At 39.4% G+C, this 14,624-nt stretch overlaps 1 pseudogene; it reads right to left on the bottom strand.

The window, feature by feature from the left end:
• Window positions 1-12,773: 12,773 nt before the first annotated feature.
• On the bottom strand, window positions 12,774-13,214 carry LOC149841617 (subtilisin-like protease SBT1.1 pseudogene; annotated as a pseudogene).
• Between the last annotated feature and the right edge of the window lie 1,410 nt (window positions 13,215-14,624).

Here is a 14,624-nt window from a genome sequence, read left to right on the forward strand (position 1 = left end):
TATATTTGTGTCATCATAGCATTATTAAGATTTTTTTAACTAGTGATGAAAATATCTGTAATATTTTAGGACAAAATGACTGCAAACTGTGAATGGATGTATCGTAGGATAGTTGATAATGAGGTGTCGCATGAATATATAGACGGTGTTGACGATTTTATTAAATTTGCAATGGCAAGTGTCAGTACAGTGGATCCTACCAATCAGATCAGATGCCCCTGCATAATGGGTAAGAACAATCGATTTGTAGAACCTCGTGGCGTTAGACATCACCTATACAAGAAGGGTTTTGTTAGTGGTTATCAAAATTGGATGCTTCATGGTGAAGAATTTTAGAATAAATATGATGCAAAAGTGAATATGGTGCACGATAATCCATATGTGAACCTGATATTTGATGTCGCAGGACCGAAAATGGGTTCTGCTTTGGGACATAGTGATGCACCAACTGGGTAGAGGAAGAAGCAACAAACGATACAACTAGTACATTCTATGACTTAGAGATGCTGATGAACCGTTGTGGAATGGTTGTGAGAGTCACACTATCCTGTCTGCAGTTCTTCAACTACTGAATATGAAATGCGAGTTTAATTTGAGTCAGTCATGTTTTGACCGTCTGTGCTCTATTGTGAAGAGTATGTTGCCTAAAGATTAAAAATTGCCATAAAATCTCTACCGTGCGAAGGTTATGATCAATGCTCTAGGTATGGGGTATCAAAAGATAGATGTTTGTCCCAATCACTGCATGTTGCATTTTAAAGATCAAGAAAAAAGCAGATCATGTCCATCATGTGGACATCCTCGGTTCAAGACAAAGACAATGGGAAATGGTAGCACAATATCAAAAGAAGTGTCGTATAAGTCACTCCACTACTTGTCTCTCACCCCTAGATTGCAACGTCTTTATATGCCTTTGAGGACAACTAAACAAATGATATGACATGTAAATAAAGTTTGACATAATAAAGACGAGATCACACATCCTGTTGATGCAGAAGCTTGGAGGCACTTTGATCGTACTCATCAAAACTTCACTTTGAAAGTAAGAAATGTTAGGTTAGGTTTATGTAGAGATGAATTTAATCCATTTGGGGGTAGATCAACCCCATACTCGTGTTGGCTAGTATTTGTCACCCCATACAACCTTCCTCCAAGCTTGTGTATGAAGCGTCAAAATCTTTTTTTGTCTCTTGATCTCTAGTTTGACATGTTTTGACCAAAATCTTGATGTATATTTGAGGCCATTGATTGATGAACTGAAAATACTGTGGGATGACGGTGTTTTGATATACGATGCCCACAAAAAACAAAACTTCAATATAAAGGTTGTTATTCTTTGGACAATCAGTGACTTCCCTTCATATGGTATGTTATCTGGTTGGAGCACACATGGGAGGTTAGCATGTCCGTACTGCACGGAGGATACAAAATCGTTTAGATTGACGCATGAAAGGAAGCCGTACTGGTTTGATTGTCACCGTCGATTTCTACCCAACGATCATCTGTTCCGACGATAAAAGAATATGTTTCGAGCAGGCACAACTGAAATAGAAGGTCCACCAACAAGGTTGTCTAGCATAGAGATTTTAAGAAGATTGTGATACTTTCCATGTGGACTGACAGATGCCGGTAGGGCAACACTCTTTATTGGATTTGAGAAGAATCATAATTGGACAAAAAAATCTATATTTTGGGAACTACCATATTGGCCAACCTTATTGATATGACATAATTTAGATGTCATACATGTGGAGAAAAATGTGTTCGATAATATATTAATACAATAATGAACATGAAAGAAAAAACAAAGGATAATCCGAAGGCACGTATGGATTTAAAAGTGATATGTAAAAGATCAGAATTGGAACTCAAAGAGTACAATTGCAAAGTACTGAAACCAAAGGGGAGGTATGTGCTTGGTATAGATCAAGTAAAGCTGGTATGTCAATGGTTGAGGCAGTTGAGATTTCCAGACGGCTACGTTTCTAACATTGCTCGGGCTGTGAAGATAGATGATAGACAATTATATGGGTTGAAGAGCCATGATTGTCATGTCATTATGCAACGGTTAATACCCCTAGCATTCCATGATATGTTAGACAAACCTATATGGGGGTACTGTCTGAGTTGAGTAGATTTTTTAGAACATTGTGCGCAACTGAAGTTGTAGTATCTGAGGTAAAGAATCTAGAGGAATCTGTCGTAACTACTATTTGTCAGCTGGAGAAGATATTTCCACCAGCATTTTTTGATGTTATAGAACATGTGGTCATACATTTGTCATATGAACTTAGGGTTGGTGGACCTGTGCAATATCGGTGGATGTACCCATTTGAAAGGTATATGTTTATTTAAAATTTCCTTTTCAATACTATTAAGAAATTTATTGTAATCGAAGATGTATATTGTTGACAGTTGCATGTTTGACTTCAAAAAAAAGTTTCGAAATAAAGCAAGAGTAGAAGTCTCTATTTGTGAGGCATACACCTTGGAAGAGATTTCAAATTTCTCATTTATATACTTTGAACATCATATTCCAACACATTACACATGCCCACCTCATAATGATGATGGAGAACAATTAACTGAAACTGACAAATTGTCTATATTTCAACCACTTGGACATGCTTTTGGCAGTTGCTGGTCAAGACTCTTGGAAGATCGAGAGCAAGACGCAACACAAATATATATCATTTTCAATTGCTCAACAATCGACCCATACATTGAGTAAGTATATATATTGTCAAATTTGTGAGTATTTCTGCATACTTATTAATCAATTTTTTATATCACGTCACATTGCAGGAAGCAGAAAAAGAAAATATTGTGCCTTCCAAGAATGTGTTTGTTGAAACACATAAACGTAAGAGCACGGAAGATTTTATATCAGAGAAGGCGAGAGAGACAATGGTATGTACTTATTGTATTAATACATATTGTAATATACAAGTTACTTTGAATTATGTTATCATAAATATTATAATTCTTAATTATTAATTCATATTCTAATTATTATTTTGTAGGAGTTATATGAGCAACAAATGATACAACGATATGGCGAAGACTCCACTCAGCATCCTTCTTTTGATCCTGCAACATGGGTGACTGCTACAGGTGAACCTAAAAAGGGTCGTGTGTTCGGGTTTGAAAGTAACATGAACACCACATGAGTCGTTGCCTCTTGCAGCCGGGGCTCACAGAGTTCTCCCACCAGCATCAACTCCCAACCTCCTATTGGCCCTGCTGTGTCTTTGGATGGTGTTTATCAGCGTCTTGAGGACAAAATGCAACATTTTTTAAATAAAGTCATTCCCAACTTTGTCTGTAATGAGTTGTGCAACTTTTTTCAGGAAAGTAGAACTTTATTTGCATTCAACATGAGCTCAGGTACCCAACAGGTATGTGTGAACACCCAAAATTTTCCAAAAATCCAAAAATTCCTTCTTTGCCCCTAACCTCCGTCTTTTGAAATAATCAGGTTAATTTTTGATAAAATTCCCATTCATTTCTCGAATTCGTTGGAATCCATACTCGATTTTCATTTCTAAACCACTTTTTTTTGAAGAATTTTTCCAAAGAACAACGTTAAAACTCTTGAAAAACCCTTCTTCTGTAAATATTTTCAAATTTCACAAAATATTTCAAAAATCCTTTTTGTTTTCTCATAAATTTCAGAGTTTTATCTTGAAAAAAATAGGAAAATGCCAAAGGAAAATCCAAAAATTAGAAAATGTGAAGTTCAAAACCTTTTTTTTGAAGCTTGTTTCACTAAAACCTCATTTTGAAAACCATTCCGTGAAAAAAACTTTTTGAAGGAGTCTCTTTTTGGAAAATCAAAAATTTTTCCTTCGCGCGCAAGCTTCTTCCAAGCTCTCTCTCTCCCTCTCTCGGCTCAGCCTTCACAAACCCGCCCATCGCCGAAATCCTCTTCCTCAAACCCTCCAACGGCCGACTCCCCCTCGAGCCATCCGATCATCTGCCTTCCCCTTCAACCGTCGATGTTTAACCATCGACTCCTTCTCGATGTTTCCTACATCCTCTATTTAACAAACCGCAGGAAGAACCCTAACCCCATCCGTTTCCACCCCTCCACTGCCTCTTCTCCTTCAAGATCCATCTTCTGCCTCTCCACCTCCTTCTCCTTCAAGATCCATCTTCACCCTTCCCCCTTCTGGCCTCCATTACGATCCATCACCCGCCTTCATCCTACCATCGCGCCCTTCTCTTTTTCCTCTTTTGTCTTCTCTTACCTCGACCATCTCTCAATCGATTAAAAAGGAAGGTCATCCTCACACTACAACAGTACCTAAGAGTCATTGCTCTTCTTCGGTTGATGCCCAACAATCAGGACTAAGGAGTTTAAGTTTCTATAAGCGACTACAGGAGCCCGATCGACTCCATCCCCCTTTGGTTTAAACCTCAGCAATAAAGGCACAGTAAGATCCCCTTTTTTTTTTTTTATTCTTCTTCTTTTTATCTTTACTGCATTTCTGCCCCCTTTTTCCTTTTCTTCATCATGGTGTTTACTAAGAGTAACTTTGCATCGTTGACCTACTTATTGCAGCCTCGAAGATGCATAGTGCCATAGCAATGTTGCCACTATTTCAAATGCTTGTTGCATTTTGAGACTACAACAGAAGGCACAATTGATTTCACCGTTGCACATTGATGTTATTTTCCCATTAATTTTCTGTTTTCTGGCATATCGCCCAAACGTATTTTCGTTTATTGTTTTCCCCTTTCATTCCTGATTATGTTCTTCCTCTTTTATTATTTACCTGCATAGTTTAGCAAATGCCTTTATCGTGGTTTATTATTCTGTTGGGTCACTTTTGTCACAGCATCATCGGTCCTCTGTGTCCTGGTCGGTTCAAGTCTTCTTAAGTTCGGTATATGTTGTTAGTCCACCATCGTGAAATCCTCCATTAATATCTGCATCTTTTATTTTCACCCCCTATTCATACGCGTTGGTCGAAGTTTTGAGCCTCAAACCCCATCCGCTGCTAAGCCTGGTGATGGATTCACTGTAAACCCAACATCTGGTTTCCTTCTGGTGCCAGATTGGGTTTTCGTTGGAAGAACCTCTCAGCAGTCTAGGAAATCATTCCTAACATCCAAGTTGAAATCGGATCAGAGTTGCTTAACTCATCAGGAGTATTGTTAGATCTGCGGTAGACCTCACCTTTTTACAAGATCCATAACCCCTTTTTAGAGAGTGAAGGCCAGGTTGAAGGCACAACCCTTGCTTCCATGACACGCTTCTAGATACCTCCAGAGATTTCCCATACTGGAGGATCTGAGTGAGAAGCCCTTGTGATTAGGCTACCAGCTGCCTCTTGAAAATCATCCTTCATTTTAGATTTCCCATTATGTCCGATCATAATACTCTTATTTAATTTCAAAAAAAAAAAATAAAAAAAATTTTCACACTGTAGCTGAGGAACATCGTGACCCTGTTGAAAGAAGTCCAGAAATCTGTGTGCCGCATGTAAATCTAAGTATATAACAATACCTGCTATATGGCTAACAAAAAAAAATCTGTTATGTGAGTTGGCTTGGTGAAGCTGAGTTACTGGTGCACTTGGTGGTTTGTCAAGGACAGTCATTTGAGTGTTGGACAGAAGGTAAGTTTTAATCATTCAGAAGAATGGGTAATATCACACTACACTCCTGTACATCCCATTCCCTTAAGTTAATCACTTGTGGTTAGAGCTTCTTATTATACTTTGTAATTGATTCCAATAAGCGCTTGTATTTACATCATGTTGGATTATAATCTGATGCCACTATGTCTACATTATATTGGCCTAAATTAACGTTTCATTCATAACACCATTATCACACCTTCCATGCTTACATCTTGAAATTACACCCGCATCACCGTCTGCTAGGAATTTAAATCTTACTGGTTTAAGCTCTGAACATAGTGCTGGATATCCTAACAATCGGTTATGTTCCATTGTTTGTGGATATGTTTTGTGAAGAGATCTGATATTGATGCTTAATAAAGGGCAGGGGATTTGGAATTTCTGTCGACAAGTGCATCCTAAAAATCTTCATCCTTTTCTGCCGTTAGCAGAAATTCAACATCGTTTTTTTTTTTTGGTTATCATCCTTATCCTTTTGCAGGTCCCTGCTTTCATTTATGGTAGATGTTCATACCAGGTCACAGTGTAAACATATACTTATGCTATTTCAGTTTTGCTGCAAGCACATTTTTTTGGATTTCATGGTAACACATGCTCATGTTCTGTCATGAACAAGTGTTTCTCACTTCTCTGTTCCAGCGTTTCCCCTTGTTGTATTTCATTAGGTATGCACGACATGCTTCTGATTTATCACTTAATGTAATTTGTGTTTTCTTTTATTTCAGTGGTTTCGTCATATCAGTTATGCTTCATGTCATCAATATGTATATATTAGTTGTTATATTCCATGTACAATTTCATTACTAAGTGTTATAAATTATTCAGTATTTATAACAGCTGTGCAATAAACCTTTTATTATATACTCACAGCTGCTACAACACCCTATTCACTATTATACTCATTTACCCATCACCAGCCCTGTTAGCATCAACCATACTGTATTACACTGTCAGATCTATGCACATTCCATAAATTTTTTTTGTGTCTTTTATTGAATACACTCAGCACTCTCCATTAAAATTGTATCCTCTACCCCAAACACCATAACATGGCTCCAGCTCTTCCATGATCACATAGTTGACATCATAGATGGTTGGATTAAATGGCTCTCAGCCGATATCAAAATTGATTAGCAGTTGTCTGAAAGTTCAGAGATGGGGTTTTGATGATCCCATTTTCCCTTTTAGAATCATGTTTGTCATCTCTGCAGCCGCTATAAAGTCATGATTTTATATTACTTTCTGCATTGACCATCTCTTTATCTCCCTTGCTGCACCAGCTACCATCATTTTCTGTATATTCATTACATGAATGTTGTATTCACACCTTGCTGCATCTACGCACAATATCACCTTGCCATTTTCATAGGTTGTACATTATCTTAATAACACACCTGTTATCACTGTTACCATGTGTCATCTACAGCCATATCCCTTTACCCTTACTGAAAACTGCACCATTTCTTCACTTCACATCCCCACTAACTCCACTATCTGCTACAGCCACTTCATGCATATCACTCCTACTTAGCACATATCAATCCCATGGCCATCAACTACCACAACAACATCCCTTTACTGCAAATCCAATGCCCTGCTACCTGTATAGCTACCACCTTCCCCTTTCTTCTTGTACATCTCCTCACTACTTGTCAACACCCCAATCCCATTGCATATCATCTATCCTATCTACCTGTCACATTGACTTTTGTCAATTCTTCATGTTCTATCTATACCTCTACATCCAGCTACCAGAGTGCTTCCCATTGTCGCCCTATTTGCTGAAACTCAACACACACCATCCCCTGCATATAGCTTCCACCTTCACACCAATAGCCATCATATAACCATTCACTCATAACCCTTCATTTCAGATATAGTATTTTTCTGCACTCACATCCTATCACAACAATCACTAAGTGTGCATATAATCTGCCCTCATTAGCATATAGGTATCTTCATAGGTACTTTAGCTTCAATGTAACCCCTTAAATTTCTTTTATATTATATATTTGCTTTATACTAACCCTGTTTTGCAGAAATACATGGAAGGTATTGCTCTTCTTTCTTAGTTTAAGGAATCCTGATTTCAATTCAATTCTAAATGATGTAATGCCTAGATATCAAATGAGAACTTTACATTTTCAATCTTAGGATAGAATGAATGAGCATTATAAATTACTTGTTCTCATATTTTCTTCTTTATTTTCAAAAATTCACGAATGGGAACACGAATGGCACGTGCACCATTTCGTAAGAGGTAAATCAATCCTAAGTTGATGATCTAGATCAATGGCCATAGTCAGGGTGTGGACAAAATTTAGGATTTTTATCTTTTACGAAATAACACTGGATCCACACTGGATCCATTTTCAAAATTCATCATATTTCCTTAAATATTTTCTTCTTTTATTAGAATTCAACTTAAAATTAACTCAAAATATATACCAATGGCCATAGTCAGGGTATATTGAGAGTTAATTTCATTTTAAATTCTATAAAAGCACCAAATGTATTTTATTCTTCTCTTGAATTTAAATATAGATTATTATATAATACATTCAATGACCATAGTCAAGGATGTATTATATCTTCAATCTTGTTTTAATTCATTTAAAGAATGGAATGGCTTTTCAAAATCCAATTTCAAATTCTTCAAAATTCATTTATCATTTAGGATAGAATTACATCATACTTTCAAAAATTCATTTTTTCAAAAAACTCCAAGTAAATATAAATATCTTCCTCAATCTATCTTCAATCCTTATCAAATCCGATTCATCCTTTCATTTTTCAAAATTCTATGTTCAATCTCAAAGTTCAATTTAACTTTGAGATTTCAAATTCATTTTATATTCAGATTCAAATCAGATTTCAAAAATCAAATTTGACTTTGAAATTCCAAATTCACTCAAAACTCCAATCCAATCTCCAAGTTCAATTTAACTTTGAGATTCTTGATTCATCTTCTAAACTTCAAATTCAAGGTCTAATTTGACTTTGAAATTCATTTGTATATCCAAAGATTCAATTTCTAAAAATTCATTTTCCAAGTTCAAATTAAACTTGGAAGTTCTTGATTTATCTTCTAAACTTCAAATTCAAGGTCTAATTTGACTTTGAAATTCATTTGTATATTCAAAGATTCAATTTCTAAAATTCATTTTCCAAGTTCAAATTAAACTTGGAAGTTCTTGATTCATCTTCTGAATTTAACTCCAAATCCATTTTAGGATCCAGGATTCAACACCCATATTGGATCTCAGACTTCAGATCCAAATTCTATCTTAGGATCCAAAACCCAAGTCTCCTTTGGATCTCATATTTAAGATCCAAAATCCATCTTAAGGTCCAGAACCCAATTCCACCTTTTTGGATCTCAGGCTTCAGATCCAATTCCTCCTTAGGATCCAGAACTCAATTTCACATTGGATCTCAGACTTCAGATCCATTCCATTTCAGGATTCAGAACCCAAAGTCCATCTTGGATTCCAAATCTTGGATCCCATTCTGTTTAGGATCCAGAATCCAATTCCAATTCTAGATTTCAATCCCATTTTCGGATCTAATCTGAATCCCTAAGTCCATTTCTATTCTTAAATACCATTTGATTATCTCAGATCCATTCCAAACTTCAGAAATCCAAAATTCAATTCCATCTCAAGTATTCATTTCCTTTCCTAAATTCAAATTCAAATTCAAATTCAAAGTTTATTTTGACCTTGAAACTTCATTTCCTTTCATTTCAAAGCTTCAAGTAATTCTTCCTCATTTATTCTTCCAAATCCTAATTTACTTCAAAAACTTAGAATTTCTCTGATCTATCTCAAGCTCTAAGTTAAATTCAATCGTTTCTTCATTCCTTTACCAAGTCCATCTCAGAATACTTGAAAATTTTCAAAACATCTTTCAAAAGGAGCATACATTCTTGCATTGTACAAGCATGATTCTTTATGCATTCAGAGTTAGAATAAATTCTTAGATTATATTTAGGTAAAGCAAAAGGCATAGATTCGACCCTTGGTTCGATTACCCCTGGTAAAGGCGTCAGGAACGGTCGAACCTCGCACCGACGAGCGGATCCCGTCTCCCAGTTTTCCCGCAAATATTTCAAAAACGGAGGCGAGTAATCTTTTTAAATCTTTTCAAATCAAGGTCAAGTGAGACCGCACAAAAGAGTTCATCTTTTCTTTCTTTCTCTTCTTTTCTCTTCTCTCTTTCTTTTCTTTCTTTTATTCTTCTCCCTTCAAAAAGGAGGAAAATAGAGGTTAGAGATGGAAAAGAGAAGGAAGAGAGAGAAACCAGACGAGAGGAAAAATTTTGCGATGATCACAGTATGCATGATTGAGTTGCTATAAATTTTTTCTTATAATTTTGTTAATGTCCTTCAGTTTATTACTAGTTTATTTGTCATTCAGCCATTTACTTTGTTGCATTAGATTAGATAAATTACATATAATTTATTTCATTATGTTTTGTTTATAAATACTAACATTTTGGTTCTCTTTCATAAAATGATAGAGATAATAAGCGTAGAGGAACTGATGGAGGCATGGAGGAAGGGGCATATTGAGAAAATGAAGAGGATGATACCCAAAATCTTGGCGAGGATTAGATTTTTTTGTTTAATTTGTTTGACAAACTTGTAACTAATTATAACTTTGCAAGGATTGTACTTGGTAGTTAAAGTTTGCTTAACTTAGCATTTTTGTTTAATTTGTATGCATTTTTTATTTGTACTATTTTTTTATAAGCAGGATATATGAATTGTAGGAGAAATTTTTCTCGATTTTCAAAATATTTTTAAAAAATTATTTAGAATTTTTATAACAAATTAGCGACGGATAATATCCGTCACCAATTTGAGGTAGTCGTCGGTTTGCGGCAGAATTTAAGTCGTCGCTAATTAGCGACAAAACTTAGCGACGGATATTCATCTGTCGATAAATGTTAGCGACGAAAATAGTGACAGATTAAATTCTGTCTCTTAACCAAATCGGTCTCCATTTAACGATGAATTCGCGACGTACATAATTTCCCGCTAAGTCATCGCAATATAGCGACCGATTGGCGTCAATTAAATTCCGTCGCAATTTATCGACTATGGTTATGCAACAAATTCTATCCATCGTTAGTCCGGTGCAAAATCCATCATAAACATGTACAACGACGGACTAGCAATGGATTAGCGATGGATAGCATCCGTCGCTATTTGGCATTTTTCTTGTAGTGTACACTTAAGAGCTTTCTCAAATCTTAGCTCGAAATTCAAGCCACAATCGGTCGGGCTACATTTAACCAATTCAGTCTCACTGTCACGCAGGACAGTTCACTGTTCTGCACTTCAAGGTGCAGGGAGGTTCTCTGCTCAAGTTTGGTGCATGCTGCACTAGTGTGCACTACAGTAGACAATGCGGCAGGATGCTGTGCACGGCAGACAATGCACGTGAAAGGAGCTCACACAATGAAGCAAGGTGAACAGACTGAAGGGCGCATGCGGCGGTGCGGCTGTGCACACACAGAAGGTATGTGCGGCAGGGAGAATGAACGCGCGATAGGGTGGATGAGCGTACGACAGGGCAGATAGATGCGCGACAGGGCAGATGAGCGCGCACAGAAGATGTGTGTTCGGGGAGGTTTGCACGACAGAGTGGGCAAACACACGACAAGCGCTTGCGAGGTGGCGTGTGGGGTGTGCATGAGTAACATGCACAACGTTGTTGTGATGCGTGTGATGTATACGTGGCTGACAACGTGTGTGATCTCTTGTGCGTCGAGTGTTGCACAGTCGCGGCAGTAGCTATCACGACACAAGACCTTGGCACTCAGACCGAGTGTGTGTCCAAGGCTGCGGATCACATGATCCTGGGCCTGTGACTTTCTTACTGTAGTATCACCGAGTAGAAGGTGTTAAACCTCTTCTGCTCAAGGCAATCAGCGATTACTTGCTGGAAAACCTCCCTATGTTTGAGAACATAGTGAAAGGTCTCACACAACGGCAGATTGCTCGTCAATTGGCTGGTTGAAGTCCTCGTTGATCCGGTAAGTGAATACACATGAAAAAGGATACATAGTGAATGTTCTTGCCGAATCAAGCTGAAACCGAATGAGAAAAGGTCAGGCACTCACCGATTGTTTGAGTGAGGAAGAACGCTCTTGACATCTTCTCATTAACGTGTAGCTTCAAAGAATCTACAGAAACGTTGGATGTACGATGAATCAGGTCTAGGCTTGAAGCATTGGACCGAATTCGATTCCAATTCTACTAGCTTCAGACTAGTGAGGATTGGCCAAAGGACTGACACATATGCCAAATCCCAAATTTTCTTATCCGAGAACCGAATGCACAAGGCACCAAAGAGAATAAACTCTTTCTAAAGACCGAAGTCTACTTTCATTCAAATTTTCCAAAAGATACAAATGCTTGTATAAGAGCCTTATTTATAGGCTGAGAAATACCAGAAACCGGACAAGGAATACCATAACAGTTTTCTAACTGCTTGAGTGGTCACAACCCTTCACAGATGCACATGCATTGAACCCGCCCAACTAAGGTGGCACTCAGCTCCCATACATTGAACTTATTCATCTGGAAGGCGTCCTTGGATCTCATTCACTGTACTTAGACAATCTAATGTGGCGCATCCTCAACCATCCACTGACTGGCCTGCTGAATACTCAACTGAAGTGGCAAAACCGGCTGACATTGCTTATTGAAAAAATGCATTTACATCCCACGCTGGTGAGTGCGGCCTTTCGCTGTGGCTGTGGCTGCGCTGACTAATGCAACCTACTGTGTTGTGCATGTATGCGTTTACTGTGGGTCGCATCAGTCCACCATGCTCCGCCTATCTTTTGTCCTCAAAGGTGAACTGTGGATACTGTTTGAAGAATTCTTCCTCTTCCATCCATGACACAGATTTTTTTCTCTCTTTCTCCCATTCAATTTGGAGCCTTCTGATCCGTTGGTTAGCTTTCTTTCTTAGCATAGTCCTGATAATTCTTAAAGGTTGTAAACCATCTTCTAGTGTTACAATTTCTTGAGGGATTTCTTCATAGTGGAGCTTCAACTGAGAAAAATGAAAAACTGACTACAATTACGAGAGAGAGATCATTAATTCCGTCTCAAGTCCAAGTGAAGGCGATGGAGCTGCGGACCAGGCGCTGCCCATCAGACCAATCCAAGTACCCGAACTTGGACATCCCCGAAGTCAGCGAGCTCAATGTGAAGGTGACCGTGTAGCTCTCCTTCTGCCTCGTCTGTGTGAATTTCAACACTTGTGGCTCCACCAGTGTCTTTACCGCGTACGAAGATGATATGGACACAGAGTAGCTGGAGCTCGTCGGCCCCACATTGGTCATGGTCCTCTTGAATGCGATGGTTTGATTGTCGCTTCCTGCGACCAAATGCACCATGAACGATGGATAGTTCAGGCCACCTTCTCTTCCCGTGTAGGTGAAGTTGCGTCGGGCCACCACCGCGATATGGTCCGCAGAGTATCCAAGCTGGCAAAGGAAGCCCAGGTACTCATCGCTGGAGATGTCGTAGACCAGGTCCAAATCCATATCCTTCTGGTGAAACAATTTTAATGGATGGTTATCCAAGTTGTTCATTAAGACCAACTTAATTGTACATTTGTTATTTTCATAATACATCTCATTACGATTACTGTCACGGGCCTATTTCCTTCAATGGGCCAGCGCGGCGCGACGGTCCTTCCTTACCGCCGCAAGCCTACTCGTCAGCTCGCTTGCCGGTCGCGGAAGCTTATGATCAGAGTGCAAGAGAGCAAGAGAGAATAGAGGGAGAGAAGTTGCAATCACAAGAAGCAATCACAACCAGGGTGAACAAAAGAAAGCTCAACGCATTTGATTCATTCACAATTTTGCCCGCAGGCTATTACAGTTCAAGTATACGGGCTGCCCCTTCGGGGTATTAATTCACCTGAACCGGGCAGCTTACATCAGACTCAACAAAAGCAAAACAGACTCTAAGCGCAACTGTACACTGTAAGTCGCAAGGGAACATGCTCCCCCCTTCAAATCATGCGCCGTCCTCGGCGCCATCTGTTTCGTGGTAAGCCCTGACTTCAGCCGGGTAGCGGCTGTTCATTCGAAATGCAGGCTCCCACGTTGGTTCCGCTGTTTCCTCCCACTGCACCAAGTATTTCTTCGCTTGCCCCAAGTAGTTGACCTTGTGGCGAAGGATTTGACTGAGGTGCTTCTCGGCCCGTTGTGCTGCCGGGGCCCTCTGCATGATGGGAGCGCGTTGCGGCACATTGCGTTCTGGGTATCCATCATCTGGATGGAACTGCTTGAGGTTGCACACGTGAAACACGGGGTGCACCTTGAAGTCTGGGGGCAACTCCAGCTTATAGGCTAGCTTGCCCACCTTCTTTGTGATGGTGAAGGGTCCCTCATACTTTCTGAGTAGTCCGCGGTGCCGCCCACGGAAGATGCCTGTGCGACCAGGATATAACTTCACCAACACTTGGTCCCCAACTTGGAACCCTGCGGGCCGACGGTGTTTGTCCGCCCACTTCTTCATTCTCTTTGCCGCTTTATGTAGGAATGCCTTCGCCAACTCATTCTGCTCGTGCCAGTCGCGAACAAACTGATAGGCAAAGGATGGCCTTCCCTTTTCTTGTGCGGCAAGCGTGTGCGGGGTCAGTGGCTGCTGCCCCGTGGCTATCTCGAACGGGCTGTGGCCTGAAGACTCGCTCTTCTGCAGATTATAGCAAAACTGTGCCACATCAAGGAGCTTCACCCAATTTTTCTGATTGGCACTAACAAAGTGCCTGAGGTACTGCTCCAAGATCCCGTTGATACGCTCTGTCTGCCCATCAGTCTGCGGATGAAAGCTAGTTGAAAACAGCAACTCAGAGCCAAGTAGCCGAAATACTTCACGCCAGAACTTGCCCGTGAAGCGAGCATCGCGATCACTCACAATGCTCTTTGGTATGCCCCAGTGCTTCA

Source organism: Nuphar pumila, chromosome 3, assembly GCF_984573655.1.
Source record: "Nuphar pumila chromosome 3, dmNupPumi1.hap1.1, whole genome shotgun sequence".
NCBI classification, from domain to species: Eukaryota; Viridiplantae; Streptophyta; class Magnoliopsida; order Nymphaeales; family Nymphaeaceae; genus Nuphar; species Nuphar pumila.